At 47.8% G+C, this 20276-nt stretch overlaps 1 protein-coding gene across 1 annotated transcript in view; it reads left to right on the top strand.

Moving 5' to 3' along the window:
• Positions 1 to 20276, top strand: part of Rin3 (Ras and Rab interactor 3) — a 114019-nt gene that overhangs the window by 44571 nt on the left and 49172 nt on the right. The gene's annotated exons all lie outside the window — the stretch shown is intronic.

Below are 20276 nucleotides of genomic sequence, written 5' to 3' on the forward strand. Positions count from 1 at the left end.
GCTTTGTACTATTAAAGACATCATGGAGCTTGGACCTCTTCTGACCTAGGCTCCCTTGTTTTGAACCAGCTTCTGCCTCCTTTCAAAGGCCATGTGTTCACGGGTTAGGTTTTGAAATCTAAGAAGCCTGTGACAAGAATCCATAGGCTATTCCAGGTATGAGCTAACATCCATAGAAACAATTCCAGGGTGTTCCCTGAGGCTTATCACCCTAGGTCCACAGCAGAATGACAGTAAGTAGTCTTGGATGCCTGCTTTTCAAGACACTGAGAACCTACATAGATGAATAAGAAGGAAGTCCTTGCCTTAGGGTGAGGGGGTTTTCAGTCAGGCTAGAGGGTGGCTATGATAGAACAGGGCTAACAGGCATCACTTGCTCCGTGGTATGACAGCTGTTACTGTCAGGGGGCACCTGTCAGGTGGGGCAGGTCCAGATCCTCCTTAAACTGGGAAGAATATCAAAGAATATCTACTGTGTGAGGGTATCTAAGAGGAGAAGGCTTTAGGGTTAGGTTTTGAATGTGTGAAGGTGCTTGTGTTTGTCCAATAAAAGGGTGATTTTCTACAAAAGGAAAGTAGGGTAGGTCCCCATCCTGCTGGGAGAAGGTCTTTCCAGCAACTCAAACCACATGAACAAAACGCCTGTGCCCCAAGCCAGGCAGTGGTATCGAATGCCTTTAATACTTGCACTCGGGAGGAAGAGGCAAGCAGATCTCTGAGTTCAAGGCCAGCCTGGTCCACAGAGTGAGTGCCAGGACAACCAGGGCTGCACCGAGAATGTATATCCCTATGTAGTACAGGTGCTGCATCCTATGGCAAGAACACACAACGCCTGCCTCTTAGGATATCAAGTAAGATAAGGAGACAGAAGTGGAAAGGCCTTTTACTGTCATGGGGGATGTGCCAGGTGGAAATCAGCCAACTGCCTCAATACCAAGAAATGACTTAAAGCTGCAGGAAGCTAATTTCCAAGCACAGGCAAGCTATGCTTCCCTTAGGCCCCCTGCAGGCACCCCACTGTTCTGCTATCTTCAGCATGTGACCTCCATATTATACGATTGGGTCCAAGGTAACTGTGTGGACTGGAAAAAGAGTCTAGGTACCTCCTATACCCATATTTTGTTAGCTAGAACTCTGTCACAAGACCAAACCTAACTGCAGGGGACACTGTGAAATATAGTTAACTATGTGCCCAGGGAAGCAGACCCACTGGATTTTTTAATATATAACTTGTTTTTATGTGTATTGGTGTTTTACCTGCTTGTGTCTGTGTGAGGGTGTCAGAAGCCCTGGAACTGGACTTACAGACAGGTATGAGCTGCTGTGTGGTTGCTGGGAATTGAACCCGGTTCCTCTGGGAGAGCAGCCAGTGCTCTCCACCACAAAGCCATCTCTCCAGCCCCAAGCAGAAGGATTTTAAGGAATTCTGGGAGTTGCCCAGCCCTCTAGTATGAGAGTACAGAGGTGGATCTGGAAAGGGCTGTGGAGTCAGGGTGGGGGTGGGGTTCTCAAAGAGGATGGGGAGTGTTTCGGTTTTTCCAAACCACTGAAGTACATTGTGTCCTTTGATGACTCAGAAAGGGTGGTGTTGTTTGGATTGTCTCCTGTTCCCCAAGAACCTGGGTCATTTTTCATATGGCCAGGGGAATGTGACTTTCACGGTGTCTCTGGGGCCACATGATGCTGGATGTGTTTTTGACCCCAAGAGAAGGTTGACCAGTAGGCACAAACTGCTGGGCTAGGATTTTAGGATCCCCCTGCCTCTTACTGAGAGTCATGACTTTGGGACTAGGCTGCCACATCTTAGTTTCCTCTGTACATTTAGGGACCCACATGCCTTGAGCAAGTGAGTTTTAGCTCTAGGATTGGAAAAGTGCTCAGATGGGGGCATGCCCAGGGCTGTGTGGAGAAAGTACAGGATCAAGGCGGGGTGCCTGAGGGTTTTAGAGGTGAGAGGCGAGACTGGAGCTGGCCCTGTAGCTGTCTGGAATTCTTTTCTGCTCCTTTGTCCTATGTGCCTTTTCTGCTGGCTGGCTGCTGCCTTTGGGGCATCACATCTAGGCTTCTGCACCTTAAAGACAACCCAGCCCTTGGAAACCAGGGCACGAGTTTGATTTCATGTCCCACTTTCAATACAGAGCCTTATGAAGGCAAGTAAGTGTGAGATGGTGGTTAGGAGGGTTAAAACAGATTCAGTTCAGAAACATTGCAGCCATTGGGCTCTCACGTGCAGAACTGGCCCAATCCCGACTCAGCTTGCACAGGTGGGGATTTATAGCAAGGTGGATGAATGATCTAATGGGGTGCTGGCTGAAGGTAGACAGATTGTCCCTTCTTCCTGGGGATGAGAAACAAGAAAAGCCTGATTGGGTCTAAATGACGGTCGAACAGGTAGGGTGGAGGCTCCTGCCGCACTTAGAGGGGTCATTGCTAGAACAGGCAGTATATGAGGGGTGTCTGAGAAGGTCCAGGAGCTGTGAAAGTTTAGCTGAGTGAAGTTTTGTCAAGATGGATGGATGTGTATTACCAGAACTGTGAGCTGGGCTCGGCCACCTGTCCTCAATAGGCAAATGAAACAGCTGCGTAATGATGAAAGGATGAGAAAGGAGAGCTCCTCACTGTGGGAAGACGAACAACTTGAGAGATCCAGCGACCATCCTCCACAAGTCCATCTTCAGGATGCTGAGATGGGGTTTAGGTTAAGCGGAGGGTACGAAGCATGCGTAACTAAGCCATCCTGACAGAGGCATGGCCCTGCCCAACATGTCACTGTCTGGACCCCAGTGTGTCCTGCCAGGTTGTCTGACAAGTGATCAGAAATCTGTGAACTCTCTTTCCAGGAAATAAATCGTCCTCTAGCTGACTGCAGGGCCCCAGGCTTCTCCTCGTCCTAGCTGAGAATTCACTACTTCAATTGTGTGATAGCCCAGAGAAGGGACAGGAGTGTCTCCTGAGGGAAAAAAAAAAAATCTTCATTTCTACCGAGATGGTCAAACCAGACTACTCAGAAATGGGAGCACTAACATCCCAGGTTCTTGGTTTTCTCCCAGGGCCACATGGTAGAATTCCCTGCATTTTCAGGCTTCAAGTTGAGCATTCCAGCCTTGCCTTGAAGATAGTCAAAATGCAAACCAAAGTCATTTGTGTAATCTGGATCGTCAGTCCTTATTCCAACACGTTGGCCACAAACACAGCGGTGCCCACCGTTTGCGTATTTCACTTTGCTCTCTCTTTACATTACTGTGCTGCTCCTGAACCTCTTTCTTTTGAGGTCTGCTGCCAGAGCAGGGCATTGGCTGGGCTGTTTCTCTGCCTCAGCAATTCTAAGTTCCATGCTCCTCCCTCTCTTTGAATTCTGTGCCTTTGATGTCATAGCTTGGTTTCTCTCACCTCTGTCTCTTGCCACTTGTGTGACTGGGCAAAAAAAAAACAAAAAACAAAAAAAACGCTTCATGCCTCCGGCCCCCAGCCTCCCTGCCTGTGAGGTAGGCATAGTGATGGTGCCTTTCCTCAGAGAGTCCTGGAAGGAATTAGTTATCCAGATCATGTAGGGTGATCGTGAGGCTCTGTGGCCAAGCTAACTTCAATGGGGTGCCCTCAAGGGGAAGTGGGCAATGGAAGGGCCCAAGCCTAGAACTGGAGCTTTCTGGGTTTCCCCATGCAGAGTTGAGGGAGGAAACCAGGGGGTGTCCCAAAAGTGAGTCTTGCTTTGACCACAGCTGTGCTCTGAGGCACTTAAAATCCCCTCCCTAGTTTCTTTTTTTTTCTTTTATGTTTTTTCCAGACAGCATTTCTCTGTGTTCCCCTGGCCATCCTGGAACTCACGTTGTAGACCAGGCTGTCCTTGAACCCGGACATCTGCCTGCCTCTGCTTCCTGAATGCTGGTATTAAAGGTGTGCACCACCACTGCCCAGCTTCTTTCCCTGATTCCTTACAAAGATTCTTCTTTGAAAAATCCTGATTCTGTCAGCTAAGCCATGCTTGTAGTGGTAACAGACTGCCCTACACCTTTAGTTGCTTACACACAAAGTAGCATGGATGTACTATAGAATACATCTGATTAAAACACTCAAATACATAGTAACATGAGTGTGTTTTCCCTGGATCTTTCCACTGTTGCTGCCGAGCTCTACCCATCTGAAACATGAGAAAGCAGAGTTCCATAATGACTCTAGAAGATTCCACTCAGAAATGCAACCACCGCTTCCCCTACAACTCATTGACCAAAACAGGCCACATGGCCAGACTGGAGCCCAGTAGGACAGGAAGAATCATCTCTCCTCATACAGTGGCCAGCAGGAAGGGAAAGTGGCCCGGAGATTACAGGAGGATTTATAGCCGGGAAGGAGCCTGTTGAAGGAGCAAAATGAAGGCTGAGTGAAGCTATGCCAATTTCTGGGAGGCAATGCTGCCCCTTGATGGCTGGTATGAACAACCTACCCTAGAGGACACTACAACAGGAGCATCCCTTATCCTAAATGCTTGAGACCAGAAGTGTTGCAGACTCTCCCTGGATTTTGAAATGGTTTGCACGTGTGTAACATTGTCTTGGGGGTGAGACTTAAGCCTAACAAGGAAACTTGGTTATGTTGTATGCATACAGTATGCACATATCCTGGAAGATATTTCATAGATAGATAGATAGATAGATAGATAGATAGATAGATAGATAGATAGATAGGCATCTGCCTTTTAACTTGTCAGTTGACATCAGATGTACTTTTCTCTCATGGCATAATGTTGGTGGGCCAAAAAAATGTCTTGGAATTTGGAGCATTTCAGATTTCAAAGTTCCAGATAAAGAATGTTCAGCTGAACCTGGTTTTACTAATATGCATAGAAGTGGTGATAGGCATATCCCTGGGGTGGCAGTTTCCTAGCGGTTGCTGAATAAAGGAAGAAGAAGGAGAAAAACTATTTGGGATTGTGTCTCGCAGAGCAGGCCTGAGGCAGTGGCATGACCAGGCCCATGCAGGAAGTGGGCTACGCAGTGCTCAAGGCCTAAGCCGCAGTCTGAGCACTCCTACCCAGTGCCTCTGGCCCACTAACCCTGGCTTTAGAAGGGTCTGTCCACCAATTCTGAGTAAATCCTCACTCTCAGGAGTGTGGGTGGGTTTACATCAACTTGAACACATCAGCATCTGAGAACAGTCCATCTCCTGGGCAACTATGGCAAATTCTCATGCTGATTGGTATGGGGGATCATCACTTCTAGATGCAAAGAGGAGGGATCTTGGATGTGTCCTCCTGGGCAGTAGAGATCCATATGGGCATGGCCACGTGATAGGCATGGCCATGTGATAGGCATGGCCACGTGACCAGAATGCCTTTGACTTACTTCTCTTACTCTTGAATATGACTTCTCTCCATACTCTTGGCACCGCCCAAAACCCTAGAATGCAGTCTGACCTGTTTTCGAATGGAGACGGCTCAAGTCAATGAACAGGTGTTATCAAAGGAAGAGTTGACATAGAGACTCCATATTTTAGCTAGAAGTAAGGCAGGGTTGATTGCTTTGTGGGAGGTCCTGCAGGCTTGTCAATGCAAACCCCTTCGTTTTCATTTTTCTTCTACAACATGACTTTTGGAAAGAATGACTGTTGGTTCTAGGTTTTTATTCTTGTGAGATCAGGTAAGATGTCAGATGTCCTTGCACTATGGTTTCCTCATCTGTGAATTAAGGGTGTCTCTCCGGCACAGCTGAGGGCAGATCCTTGAAAGAAGGTATCAGCAGGGAAGCGCTCAGCATCTTTGTATCTAAATGTAGACACTTCTGGGAAGAAGTCACGAGCCCTACTTGTAGCAAGTACTCAATGCACAGTGGCAGTTATAATTAGCAGCATGTAGCTCACACCTCACAACCCCTCATTTCCTGTACTCTCTGTCCTGAGGACTGCTCTAAAAACATTGCTGCTTAGGGGGCACAGGATCTTGGGCTAAACTAGCCACCGTTCGCTTCTTTCTGCCTTCATCATTCCAGCTTTGAGTTTCCAGATCTGGGGTTGGGTTAAGATGAGGCAGGGAGGTCAACTTAGCTCTAAGAACCTTGGGAAACTAACTTAGCCTCCTCCTTCTTCCTCCTCCTCTTTCTCTTCTTTCTTCTCCTCTTTTCTCTCTTCTTCCTCTTTCTCTTTCTCCTCTCCCTCTTCCTCTTCCTCTTCCTCCTCCTCCTTTTGATATCTCACACCAGCCTCCCAAGTGTTTGAATTATAGACATCCCCATCACTCCCTCATCTTTCCATCCTTTCATATTCCTGTCTTTCCTTTGCATTTTCGAAGCCGAGGCTAACCTCAACCCCTTGATCTTCCGTCTCTTGGGTGCCATGATTACTTGCTCTCTCTCGATCTTAAGTCACAGTCATGCATGCCACTACCTACCCTTCCTTTTTTCACCATCTTATTTTATATGAGCTTTCTCAGCTCTGTTCTGCTAAGCATGTGACAAAATGTATCCCCCAACTAAGTATCTGCTAAGTGGGTTCTGAGGGGAAATGTAAGGGGGCTAAGACAGAACCCCAGTATTGAGCAAGGGAAACAAGGCCACTGTCCTAAGCCCTATAATATAAGCCTAGGAAGTTGAGAAACAGTTATGAGGAAGAACATTAAGGGAATAGGCTGGAGAAGCTGAAGCCACAGTCTTCTATGTCAAAGCTCAGAAACAAGGAAGCAAATGGGGCCAAGGCTAAACCATGCTCAGGTGGTAACTGAGAGGCAGCAAAATCAAGGCTTCGAGGGGAGAATTTGACTGGGTCACCAGTAGCTGTGACAAGCACACTACACTGGTAAGGGTTTGGTTTGTAGCGTCATGGAAAGGTTTTGAGCATGAAGTAGCCCGATGAGATGGGTGCTTCAGGGCCCCTGGACTGTGTGGCAGCCAGCAGGGACAGTGACCAGCCACAAGAGGAGAAGAGAGAGGGATTGTAAAAACAAACAAACAAACAAACAAACACATCAAAAGCAAAAGCTTGATGACTGCCTAGGAGTTGAAACTGGAGAGCTGGAAGACAAGATGGCCATGAGAAGGAGAGCACTCTGAGTTGTCACGGGAGCACTCTAGAAGGCAGACTCCAACAGGTGAGAGGAGGAGCACTCAGGAGGAGTCAGTGCCTCATGAGATGTCTGGGGCAGCAATGTTTGTCCAGTGAACACGAACATGGGAGCTGGGGGAGTTCGTCTGGTTCCAAAAGAACTGGGAGATCTTGACAGAGACATAGAAAGATGGAAAGCACAGGATCTTGAGAGGAAAATTATGGGGAAAATGGGTTAGTGTCACAGTGGGTCTGCCTGTGGGGAGTGCTCCTGCTCTATGTGTGAGTGCTCCTGGTCTGCATGTAAGTGCTCCTGATCTGCCTAGGAGGGGTGGTCCTGGTCTGTGTGTAGATGCTCCTGGTCTGCCTGGGAGTAGTGCTCCTGATCTGTATGTGGGTGTTCCTGGTCTGCCTGGGGAAGTGCTCCTAGTCTGCATGTGAGTGTTCTTGGTCTACTTGTCGGGAGTGGTACTAGTCTGCATGTATGTTCCTGGTCTTCATGTGCTGAGTGCTGCCATCTAAAGGGATAGCACTTGACTCAGCTGTTTCTGGATCAGAGCCTTCTACTCACCAACCTTTCTTTTGAAGACAGCTGTAGGGGATGTTAGGGCCAAGCCCTAGGGTCTCTTGGCTTCCAGTCACAGGCCTGGGTGATCTTGGTTCAGCATGTGTCTCAGTCTGTCTGTGCTGCCAAAAAACAACTGACTGAAACTGGGCATAGTCTAAAAAAAGATATTCATATCTCACAGTTTTGGGAACTAAGAAGGCCAATATTAAGGCAAGTTACATTGTCTGCTGAGAGCTGCTCCCTGTTCCATCCTGGGGGTGTGAAGGAGCAGAGAGCTGTGTTCTCCATGGCAAGAGGTGGAAGGACCAGTGAGCTGAACTCTGCCTGAAGCCTTGTAAGTGTAGGGAACCTTGGAGTCAGCTCAGGATGCCCCAAGACCAAGTTCTCAACACAAAAGAGATTGATTTGCCTCAGAGGACAAAGGGCAGGGAATAAGAGACAAAGACAGGAGACAGGAAGAAGAGGAAGGAAACAAGGGAGAGGGGGCAGGGGTATTTGTCCCAGATAACAAAGGACTGCCTCTGGATAGAGAAGAGACAGTTGTGGTCCATAGGTAAATGGCAGTTTATAAAGGTAAAAAGAGGAAACCCTGCATTAGGATGAGGTGCCTAATTTTATTGGGCATGTTAATTAAGTGAGCCAAAAGGAGCTTTTGATTGTTGAATTTTAATACTTTGATGGCTGGACCTTGGTAGTGGCCAAATAAGGAAATAGGGAAATAGACCTTGGTGGTTAGCTTTAGAAATGTAACCTAATTTTTTTTTGGGGGGGGGGGTTGTCTGTTTGTTCTTGCTGTTCTTTTGTTTTTGTTCATTTTTTGAGCATGGCAGAGGGAATGGAGGGAAAGGGCCAGACTTGCCAGAGTCCCATGCTCTAGTGGGTGAGTGTCCCTTCAGTAAGGACCTAAAGACTTAGTTTAGTGGTAGATCACTTGCATAGCATACATGAGGCCTTGACTGCATCCCAGCATCACACATGAAATCAAATAAAATAATTAAGGGGTAGGAATGCGGCTATATTGATTGAGTGTTTACCTAACATACATAAAGCCTTGGGTCCAATCTCCCCAGTCCTCAGGCATTACATAAAACCGTGTGGAGTTCATATGTCTGTCTCTGGAGCTCGGTCACCAGACAGGATAGCCCAGTCTCAAAAAACAAGATGGATGGCTCCTGGGGAGCAACACACAAAGAACACACACACACACATATGTCGAGGCACATGGGCATTCGTACACATGCATATGTGCGTGCACACACACACTTCAGGGTTAGAAACTTCACCCTTTTATCAGACGTGGATGAATTCAGCAGGCAGAAAGTCAGTATGGACACAGTTAAGCTCAGCAGAGCCTATCAACTGGATGTAACAGACCAGCTAGATCCATGGACCACTTCATTGCAGAAGCCATACGTACGCACCTCTCCCGTTTGTGGGAAGCATTCATCATCACTCTAGGTCATAAGATGTCCATTAACAGATTATGGAAACTAGAAACCAGAGCACACAGAATCACAGTAGGAATCGATGAACAGAAGACGACAGCGGTAGATCAGACAGCGCAGCCCCCATAACACCAGGTCAAAGGAAGAAACCTCTTGGAAAATTTTTAAATACTTGAAATGAAAATCCAACCTTTTCAAAATCCGCAGATGACAGTGGGCAGTGCCTAGGAGAAACAGATAGCGTCGAATGCATACATTAGAAGAGAATAAAATTAGATTTCCTATTCAGTGCTCCCCCTAGCACTAGAGCTAACTAGCTCTAGGAACTAAGAAAGATCATGTGACAGGTGACCTTCCTTCCCACCAACCAGGCAGGGGCCTGTTACAGTTCCAAGGAAGCTGTAGGAAGGACAGACAAGAAATGTGTATGAACATACCTAAGACCTGCAGGCGTGTAACGGTGGCCTAAACACCACTGTGCATGTTCCAGTAGACTATAAGGACTATAAGGACTATAAGACTATAAGGACTATAAGCAGTTATTGGTTCCTTTGTGATGATTAGATGGGCTTCCTTGTCTTCCGTCTGGCTGAGGAGGCAGAGTAGACGATTACAAAATAGTGTGATTGGGACTCTTGTGATCTAGTAAGAGGGAAAAAAAGAGCTTTGCAGGGAAGCTATTATACTTTAGACCAGGGATTCTCAACCTAAGCGTCCTTTCACAGGAGTCCCCTGAGACCACTAGAAAACACAGATATTTACATTACAATTCATAACAGTAGCACAACTACAGAGATGAAGTAGCAACAAAAATAATTTTATGGTTGGGAGTCACCACAACATGAGGAACCATATTAAAGGGTCACAGTATTAGGAAGGTTGAGAGCCAGCGTTTTATATATAGTTAAGGCGCCAGAGCGGGATCGGGGATAAAGCTAGATCAGAGTCTGCTTCTTAAAGTCACTAGGATGGGTACTTGAGTGAATGAGAGCAAGACTAGACAAAACTAGACAATGTAGTTTGTATCGTAGTTCGCGGTACAACCCTGTGTGGAGGCTCAGCTCCTGCGGAGCAGAGCGCCTGCTATTGAGGATGTCTAGGGAGAGATTCTCAGAAATGTTAGCTCTGGGGGAGTTTGGGGAAGTTGACTGCCACTCTGTATACGTCTAGCTCACTTCCCAGGGATGCTTTTGCTCTGGGAGATCCCAGGCCTAAGAAGAAAGAACAGCAGTGGTGCCATTGTGAGCTTGGACAAAAGCCCTGTGTGGGTGTCAGTGAAGTGGGTCCTCATCAGCTTCCTCAGGAACTTGTGTAAGGTACTCAGTGCCACTAGGCCTCCTGGGAGAGGGGACTCCTGACTTTCCCTGGCAAAGGATAGTTCAAAGTGCCCTGGAAGGGTAAGGCCCCATACCTGTTCCCAACTGAACATGCCCTAAATCCCTAGACCTCAACACAACCTAGAAAACATAGGCTGCTGTGCCCAGACAGAAATTCTGGAACGTCCCACCAAAAAAAAAAAAAAAAAAAAAAAAAAATGGATTTCCGTGGCTCTTCATGCCTGTCTCCCCTAATTTGTCAGGATCCATGACTGGTTTTCCTTGCTCTTTGTGGCACGGCTAACACAGCCTTTATTTTATTGCTTCTGTCTTGGTTTTCACGTTGTCAACATTTAGGGGATTTGCCCTAAAGGAATTTCCCCGTCTGGAATGTTGCTTTTAGGTAGTTCCCTGTCTTAGATGACACTAGATACCTACAAAGGTAGGTACTTCACTATGTAGCAGGTGAAACTAAACCCCCATCACTGCACCCTGAAATTTTAAGCCTTTGGCTGCAGTTATTGGGGGCTTCCTACATGGCTTTTGGACCTCCAGTCTTCTGTCTTTCACGCCTCTGAAGTAGTTGTTTTGTTTTTTTTTCAAAGATTTGTTTTTATTTTATGTGTTCACGTGTGTATGTGTGTGTGTGTTCATCCCACCTGTGTGCCTGGTGCCTGTAGAGACTTATTTTTTTTTTAAAGATTTATTTATTTATTATACATAAGCACACTGTAGCTGTCTTCAGACACTCCAGAAGAGGGCGCCAGATCTCGTTACGGATGGTTGTGAGCCACCATGTGGTTGCTGGGATTTGAACTCTGGACCTTCGGAAGAGCAGTCGGGTGCTCTTACCCACTGAGCCATCTCACCAGCCCCTCTGAAGTAGTTGTTAAGGATCTCCTCTTTGCAGCTGAAGTTAATGGTGCCTGAGACTGTTACCCGGGATTCAGGCAAGTCAGAGAGAGCATGCCTCTTTTACCTGAACCCAGATGATTCCAGTCATATCTCTGTATCCCTCCTTAACAGACTCTCCTAGGGGCAGAGGAAGATGGCAGAGAGGGAAATAGAGAAGTCGATAGTCCAGTCATTAATACCTGCACAGTCGAGTCATTGTTTCCTCTTTGTGTTCCAGACACAGAACCAGAATCAGGCAGAAAGGAAGCAGGTCAGGGCTACGTGGCCTCAGTGAGGAAGGCAATGGAGATGGAGTTCCAGGAGTGCCCCTGCCCCTGCCCCTGCCCCTGCCCCTGCCCCTGCCCCTGCCCCTGCCCCTGCCCCTGCCCCTGCCCCTGCCCCTGCCCCTGCCTCTGCCGGATGATCACAGGCAGTCTTGCCTCTGGGCTAAGGTCCTGGTAGTGCTAGAATCAGTCAGAACCTCTGGAGAGAGTTGTCTGTGCCTCTCCCCAGCTAGAAATTAAGTATATCATAAAACCAGAAGGTGCTATACCCAGGATGGTTTTGGTTTTCCCTAGAGAGCTGATTATGGCCATCCCCCTGCTGCTCCCACTTCCCATACATGGTGGTTTGAGTTGGAATCTGAGCACACTGTGATAGGATCTTAAATTCTTGGAGAAATCAGACAGATGATGTGACTCAGCTATTCGTGGCTTGCATTTGAAGTCTTGAGGGAACTTCCACATAGACATCTGAGGTGCTTCTCCCTGGCTTCAGCATCCTGAGGACCACACCCTGTCATGTCATTCTCTGGAAGTATGCCATGGAGATCCCACTTGCTTTTCTTTGAGACGTATTCATGGCAGGGGTCATGAAAGGAAAAGCCAACAGACAGACTTAGCTTTGAAGTTCAGTGGTCACATACTACACAGATAAACATGGGCAGAAGTTCATTCTCATGACCTATGGGACCTCCCTATAGCAGAATTTGGGGGAGAGCCTTAGAAAAGGGTGTGTTAGGTTTGTGTTGGATCCCCTGGGCCTCTGAGGACTTTAGTTTCCTACCAGAGTCTTGGGACTCCAGCAGGATCTCAGGTTTGCAGAATGTGACTCATGGATTGCTGTAAGACTCTCCCACTTCTAGGCTAGCCTAAATCGTCCACATGCCTCTTCCTCCTCTGAATTGTGGCGCCAGAAGTACTTAGTGAGACGTGGCTGGGTGCTGAGTCTTGGGTAAGTGCAATGGGAGAAATGAAGGAATGCCATAAGATAGCAGTCGGTTATCAAGCATTTGGTAGGAAATGTTTCTTTTCTAATTTTGATCCAGGATCTCTCCACATGCTCAGCCTGACCTCAGACATACCATCCTCCTGCCTCAGCCTCCCAAGTGCTAGGATTACAATTGCTCTGCTAATTTAATCTGCATATCAGCTTTAGGATATAGCACCACAGTGTGGCAGGTTAAGGTATATTTTTTGACACTTCTTCCTTCCTGGGGTGGAGTCTTACTACCCCCTTCCCTTGAATCTACTTCAGCCTGTGACTTCTGTGGTCAACAGAATAAGCAGAAATGGCTCTAACCAGTTCCTCCTATGTTTTCAGAGAATTGGCAGCTTCTTTTTAATCTCTGAGAGCCAAGTTGCCTCCATCCTGGGGAGAAGGGTCTGAGGGAAATGGGAGGGAGAAGGGCCTGGCTGGATGTCGCCTTTAACTCTCCCTGATTTGAGGGGAAACATCCTGGATCCTGCAGACCAGACCAGGGCCCAAGTGAAAAAGCCATTTCCCCTAGGAACAGAAGAATCTCCCAGCTGAGCCCTGCCTGGTTTTGACCCATAAATCATGAGCTACAGTTGCTATTTCCAAGCCACTCAGTTCTGTCTTCTGTTACACAGACGTAGATAACAAAAATCATAACCCCTGTTTTTTCAGAGACCAAGGCTAGTCAGAATCACACATTCGTGAGAGGCAAAGCCACAATTTAAACCACAGCAGTCCAACTCTCAGGTCTCAGCGCCTGCTCCTACTACTCCATGGGTCTATTCTTGGGCCAGTGAGATGGCTCAGCAGGCAAAAACATCCACTACCAAATCTGACAACCGAGTTCATGCCTGGGACCCACTGACATGGTAGAAGAGAAATCCAACTTCCATAAGCTGTCCTCTGACCTCCTAGTGCACAGCGTTGTCACATGCACTGTCCTTGCATATAAATAAATACAGTTTTTGAGGGAGAGGGGCTCAAGAAAGGATTTCACTATGTGGCTCTGGCTGTCCTGAAACTCACTCTGTAGACCAAGCTGGTCTAAAACTCACAGAGATCCACCTGCCTCTTCCTCCTGAGTGCTGGGAGTAAAGGTATGCACTACCACCGCCTGGATATAAAAAAATAATAATTTATAAAGCAAAAATAAATGCTTTCTGAGCTCCACGTGATATTGTGCACCTGGTATCCCAGCATTTGTAGGGACTGGAGGAGGATTCCAAGAGAGGAGGATCATGAGTTTGAGGACAACTTGGGCTACAGGATGCGACCCTGTCTCAAAAGGAAGAAGAGGAATAGATGCTCCTGCTCTCAGAAAACTTCTCTCCAAGAAGAGGAACTCACTTGCCATGTTTAGAGTCTACATACCTTGGTTTATTTGTTTATTCAGTTTAAGTACACTAGGTTGGCTCAAGGTATTCGTAGATGACTAAACTAGACAATCTTAGGATTTGCCCACAGAAGAAGAACTGCCCCACCACCACTGGTGATGGATGGGTGGGTGTGGAATGTGGGGTATCCTGAAGGACAGGGAGAAATGTCCTATTTGGTGAGAGAGGAAGTGCATATGAAGTGGCAGGACAGCTCATGCAGAGTGCCAGGGTACGGAGTGTGTACAGGGGAAGCTCTGCACAGGCAAATGTCAGGGGGGGGGGGGGGGTAGGCAGAGAACCCAGAGCTTGCGCACAGGCCTTGAGTGAGACTCAGCCTTTGTCCAAAGACCTCCAGAGCCTAATGAGGGACATGTGGGCAGGGACATCATCTGATGTATCTTTTACAAAGAAGTTGCGTGTCTTTACGAGTTACGAGTGGGGATGGAGAGGTAAAGGCTGGAATGCAAGAGAGGCCCTGAGGTTGAAAAACGACCAGTGAGCAGTCTACAGCGAATGTTAGGGACAGCATGGTGGGCCTAAGGAGAAGGAACACGTCCCAGAGATATTAAAGAGAACTAGCCTGCAGAATGGAAAGGAACTGTGAAAAAGAACACAGCAGGGGATATGGCTAACCATGCTACCTGGTATGCAGTAAGTACTTAGCAATTAATAGGGGTGTGTTAGGAGCTATGGCCTGCATTATGGGAGGGCAGGGCTCGGCTCTGCTCCAGCATTGATATCCCTGACTCAAACCCTATACCCAAGTAGACATGAAAAAGATGCATGTAAACTGACCCATAACTGGACAAGGTGAGCCACACACACACACATACACATACACACGTAACCCCAGTAGCCTTGTTCTCCAAAGCTGCAGACTCCTGACTGAGCCAAGGCTCAGTCTCCCTGGGATGACAAAGACAGCTAAGAGGAAAGTTGACGTTTATGAAGCTGGCTCTGTAGTCTCACAGAAGGCAAAGTACCCAGTTGCCTAAGACTGGCCCCATCTTAATTTATAATTCATGCTGCATCTTTTTGTTTCTGCATTGCTAGTTTAGGACATAGGAATCCAGACCCTCTGGGGCGAGCTCAGTTCCAAGCCTTGATATTAGAAACCCACAATATTCTGTCAGCAGGCTGCTATCCAAAGCACCCCCTAGAGTCCTGCTAAGTGCTTCAGGGTGCACATACCAGGCCCTAGCAGGTCCTCCCTTGCTTTGTGAGACTGCCCAGGCAGGCCCTGAAGTCAGCATTCCTGACCTCTGACCAGTAGGTGCCAGCAGCTCCATCTCCTAAGACCCCCATGCTCCCAGGTGAGAACAGTGACCTTACCCAGTGTGGTGGCTCTCGAGCCTTTGAAATGTGCCTGAGTTGCACTGAGATGAAGCACAAGTGCAAAGCACACCCCCAGGTCTTTCATACTTAGCGTGGGAAAGAAAAATAGCATGTATACTCAGTGATGTATCCTCTGTGATGTCTCAGTACGCTAAGATGCAGCCTTGGCACGTACTTGTAAAATCCTGAAGTTGAAGCAGTGTTCCCTGACTATCCGTGGTGAGCCCTCTGTAACACTTGGAGCTGACCTCCTATCAGGGTGGTGCCCGGGCCTCCTGCCTCCTCACTCTCCCTTCTTTTCATGTTGTGGGCAGCCACAAGCCTCCCTTGACTGGTTTAGTGTAGCAGGGAGAGGGATGGTGTCCTCATGTCCACAGCTCTCTTAGCATCCCCACACTCCCACCTGCCTTCTCCCGGAAGACCTTCCATGTCTTACTCTTGATTTAGTCTTCCCTGATATGTGACAGTTTGCAAATCTGTCCAGTGCCCCCTTCTGTTTTGGCATCTGAACCTATAAATAACTCCCAGATGAAGTCCTCTCTACATCGTGACAGTTTCTCCCGTGTTCCTTTTCAGACTCATGAAACCTCCTGTTTGCACTTGCTCGATAAGAAGGAACGGCTTCCAAAAACAGGAGCCTTTTATTTAAACAAGAATGGTATGAGATCAGTGCAGCTGCCCCTGTGGGGTTCAGAGATGGTCTTTCACAAATGCAAACCTGGGAGGATGTCATAAGAACCCTCAAAGGATCCTACAGTGATCCCAGGGAAGATAACAGGGGACCCTGGGAAGAAATGAGGCTCATGCCCATGCTAATGAGTTGGGCCCTGGCACCTATGTGATGACATCCTGTCCTAGAGAACAAGCTGTAAGCAGTTCCAACCCAGGGAGAGGGAGCAGCACTCTTCCCAGGAAGACCTTCCCCAGGGGTCTCCCGACAACAAGGGAGGAGACTGGCCTGAAGGAGAGAGGCTCTGTGCTGACACCAGGCAGGAATCACTGACTGATGTCCGGTGGGAACTCTGGTGTATCCTCCCTGCCCCCTCTGCTCCACGCCACTGCTCTTGAATAAAGGCCTGGTGAGTTTGCTAGTGGCCCTGTCATGGCCAGACCACACCTCTGGGCCAGCTACTGAACTGAACCTTGCTGCTTTTCCCACTTTAGCAATGACTGGGGCATTTGGAAGGGACCTTGTTTAGAGCTCTATCTGGGTCTCCTTGTAGCTCTCCTATTAGATTCCAGCTTCAGTGCCCCAGGGCAAGCAAGGCTCATTCTGCCCCAACAATGCAGACATCCTGCTGCGGTGCTGGTTGATGGAGAATCTGGGGCTGAGGAAGATGATCTAATACAAGCCAAGGAGCCGTAAGATGAGGCTTGGGATGACTGGCAAGAGCACAATGAAGGGGGTTCCAGGATCAGCCAGACTCTAGAGGGAGAGGCATCCCCAGAATGTCCTTACTGGCCAGGCAAAAGGGCAGTCTCTGGTACATTTTGAACAGTCCCCTTTCCCAGTGCTGGAACCTCACTCTGTGTCACCTTTCCACACCCAGGTTCTCTGGGTGCTTTTTTCACTCTGCCTCAGCCACTCTGGCCTCTCTGCTCAATAGGAAGGAACAGCTATGACCGTGCAACTGCCCCTGTGGGGTTCAGAGATGGTCTTTCACAAATGCAAACCTGAATGACCCACAGGGCCTCCATCAGGTACTGGCTCTCACAATACCTCACTTGCACTCTGAAAGTGAGCCTCAGAAAGGCTTTGCCTGCCTGGTGTGTGGCTAGAGGCTCTCCCTGACTCGGCTGGTGCTGTACAGTCTTGACCTATGGTGGGAGCTAGCTTTCCCAGCCTAGGTACAGACCTTTCCCCAGAGGACACAGGAGCTTCTCTGGGTGGATCTGGGGATGGTTTGTCCCTCCCTTCCCTGCTTCTGTGAGGCTGGCACCTCTGGTCAGGCAGCACTCCCCTCTACTCCAGGCTCTCGGTGTTCCCAGCCAGGTGTCCCCAGCCAGGTGTCCACAGCCAGGTGTCCACAGCCAGGTGTCCGTAGCCAGGTGTCATGTGGTCTTTTTCTTCTCCAAGCCTAAGAAGTTGGCCTGTGGTCTCTCCTGGGGGTGTGGCATCCAGATTGCCTGACCCCTTTCCCAACAGTTTCCTGCTGGGTCAGTCAGATCTGATCCATCGGGTGTTTGCGGTGTGCACAGAGAGGCCTGGATACACGAGAGTTAAAGCAAATGAATGTAGCTCCACCCAACCCAACTGGATTTTCAGTCATCCTTAGAGAATAAGCAGGCAGCTACATCGGTGTTTACCTCAGGAAGAAGTTCCATATAGATCCCTTTGCCATGAAAAGGAAAGGTCCCTGTGGCCCTTCTGTGAGGTTTCCTGTCAGCTTCCTTATCTTTACCCTTGGTTTCTACAGGCCAGGCTGGGGAGTCTCTCTGACCAAACCCCTTATGTGGGTGTCACAACTAAACATTTTAGTAAGAGCTATTGTTGGCAGAGTGTTGGGCGTGAGATCTCCAGCCATGGCTATACAGAGAAACCCTGTCTTGAAAGCCACCTCCCCCTCTCCCCCCACCAAAAAAGTGCTATCCCTAGGATTAGCAGAGCTGTCTAAATGTGGAAGGTTGAGTTTCTGTTTCCTAAGTAGATGTTCACCACACACAGTAATCCTTGGCAAGGTGTATCCCCGCTTGATGTTTTTGTATAAAGTCCCCAAAGCCTGGGGTCAGGTTCGCAGCCGCTCACCCTTCACTTACTACTGAACTCAAATCTGGCCCTCATCAGAGTCCCGTGCTTCCTTAAGGAACACATCATTAAGGACACATTTCCTTTGTTGAGTACACTTGCCCGCCACTGGGAATTTGTAGTAATTAAGACCAGGCATGATTGCCGCTCCCCGCCATCTACGAAAGTGGATTAGACGGCAGAGAAGACTGAGGCTTAGGTGAGAATGGGGACCCATTCAAGTCCCACAGTTACTGCCTTGGTTACTTTTCTCATCGCTATGACAAAATTCTGACAGAAATGCCACTCAGGGAAGGAAGGAGGGTTTATTTTGGCTCCTGGTGTGTGTGTAAGCTGTGTTGGGAAGGTGTGTGAGGAACAGGAGTTGGCACCTGCACTGGGGAAGCAAGGAGAGCCCAAATACCACAGCTCAGCTCGCTTTCTCCTTTGTGTTCAGTTTGGGACCCCAGCCTATGGGATGGTTCCTCTCACGACTGGGATAGGTCTTCACAGCTCAGATACACCTCTCTGGAAACCCTCCTACAAAAAATGTCCAGAGGTGTGTCTCCTAGGTGACTCTAAATCCTGTCAAGTTGGCAGTGAAGGGCACCTCCACGTAAACTGTTTCAGGGGCAGAAGAACTGACTGTTAGTGGAAGTCCCTTAGACTCACTGGACTGGCATATGCTTATGCAATGCTGTTGGGTGTCTCTAAGCTTATTGACAAACAGCATTCTTCCTCTGTCCCTTCTTAAATCTTTGGGAAGGTAAGTTAGATTTTGAGTGCCTGTCTACAAGGCATGAATCTGACAAAAGGCTTATATCTAGACTTTACTCTCAAAACTCAGCATCAAAAGTGAATAACCCAGCCAGGCATGGTGGCGCACGCCTTTAATCCCAGCACTTGGGAGGCAGAGGCAAGCGGATTTCTGAGTTCGAGGCTAGCCTGGTCTACAAAGAGAGTTCCAGGACAGCGAGAGCTAGACAGAGAAACCCTGTCTCGAAAAACCAAAAAAAAAAAGAAGAAGAAGAAGAAGAAGAAGAAGAAGAAGAAGAAGAAGAAGAAGAAGAAGAAGAAGAAGAAGAAGAAGAAGAAGAAGAAGAAGAAGAAGAAGAAGAAGAAGAAGAAGAAGAAGAAGAAGAAGAAGAAGAAGAAGAAGAAGAAGAAGGAAGAAGAAGAAGAAGAAGAAGAAGAAGAAGAAGAAGAAGAAGAAGAAGAAGAAGAAGAAGAAGAAGAAGAAGAAGAAGAAGAAGAAGAAGAAGAAGAAGAAGAAGAAGAAGAAGAACCCATTGGGGCTAGAGAGATGGCTCAGCAGTTAAGAGTACTGCCTGCTCTTCCAAAGGACCCAAGTTCAAATCCAGTATCCTCGTGGCAGCTCACAACTCTCTTTAACTACAGTCCCAAGAGATCTGATGCCCTCATCTGGCCTCCATAGGTATTACATGCTCATGGTACATAAGACATGCATGCAAGCAGGAAAACCCATACACATAAAAATAAAGGGAAAATATTTTTTGGATACAGGGTTTCTCTGTGTGTCTCTGGCTGTCTTGGAATTCACTCTGAAGACTAGGCTAGCCTCATATTCAGATCTCCTGCTTCTGTATAGCCGTGCCTATAGGTATTTAAAGAAGTATCTATAGCTATTACGTTATTTTTTAAAAGGACAGTTCCACTTTGTCACTCTGTAACCACATGTCCTGCAAAAGGCAGAGACTACGTATGCCTGTTTTCTTGTCCACAGTAGCTCCAGCCCCAAGCACAGTGTTGGGCACAATACCACCAGCCCCTGGCATAAAGAGTGCTACTGTGAACATCTTTGTGTACAGGCTTCCGTGCACATATTCATGCACTTCTTGGTAATTCTGTAGGTTTATGAAACTACCAAACTATTTTCCACAGTGACATCACTTTGTTCCCCTTAGCCATGTGTGGTGGTTCCAATTTCTGCCGGTCCTTGTTAATACTTGCTGTCTGACTTTTTGACAACAGCCTTCCCAGAGAACACAAACTGTATCCTATAGTTTTGATTTGCATTTCCCTAAAGGCCAGTGAGGTCGAGCATTGTGTGTGTGTGTGTTTATTGACTGTGTGTGCCTGTATACTTTTTTCTTTTTCTTTTTCTTTTTTTTACAAAAATGTCTATTCAGATATTTTACTTATTTTTATTATTATTTTTTAAAGACAGGGTGTTTCTCTGTGTACCCCTGGCTGTCCTGGAACTCACTCTGTAGACCAGGCTGGCCTCGAACTCAGAGATCCGCCTGCCTCTGCCTCCCAAGTGCTGGAATTAAAGGCGTGCATTAAAGGCGTGCTCCACTACTGCCAGGA

The sequence above is a fragment of the Mus caroli genome, unplaced genomic scaffold, assembly GCF_978045245.1.
Source record: "Mus caroli unplaced genomic scaffold, Mus_caroli_1 scaffold_14, whole genome shotgun sequence".
Lineage (NCBI taxonomy): Eukaryota > Metazoa > Chordata > Mammalia > Rodentia > Muridae > Mus > Mus caroli.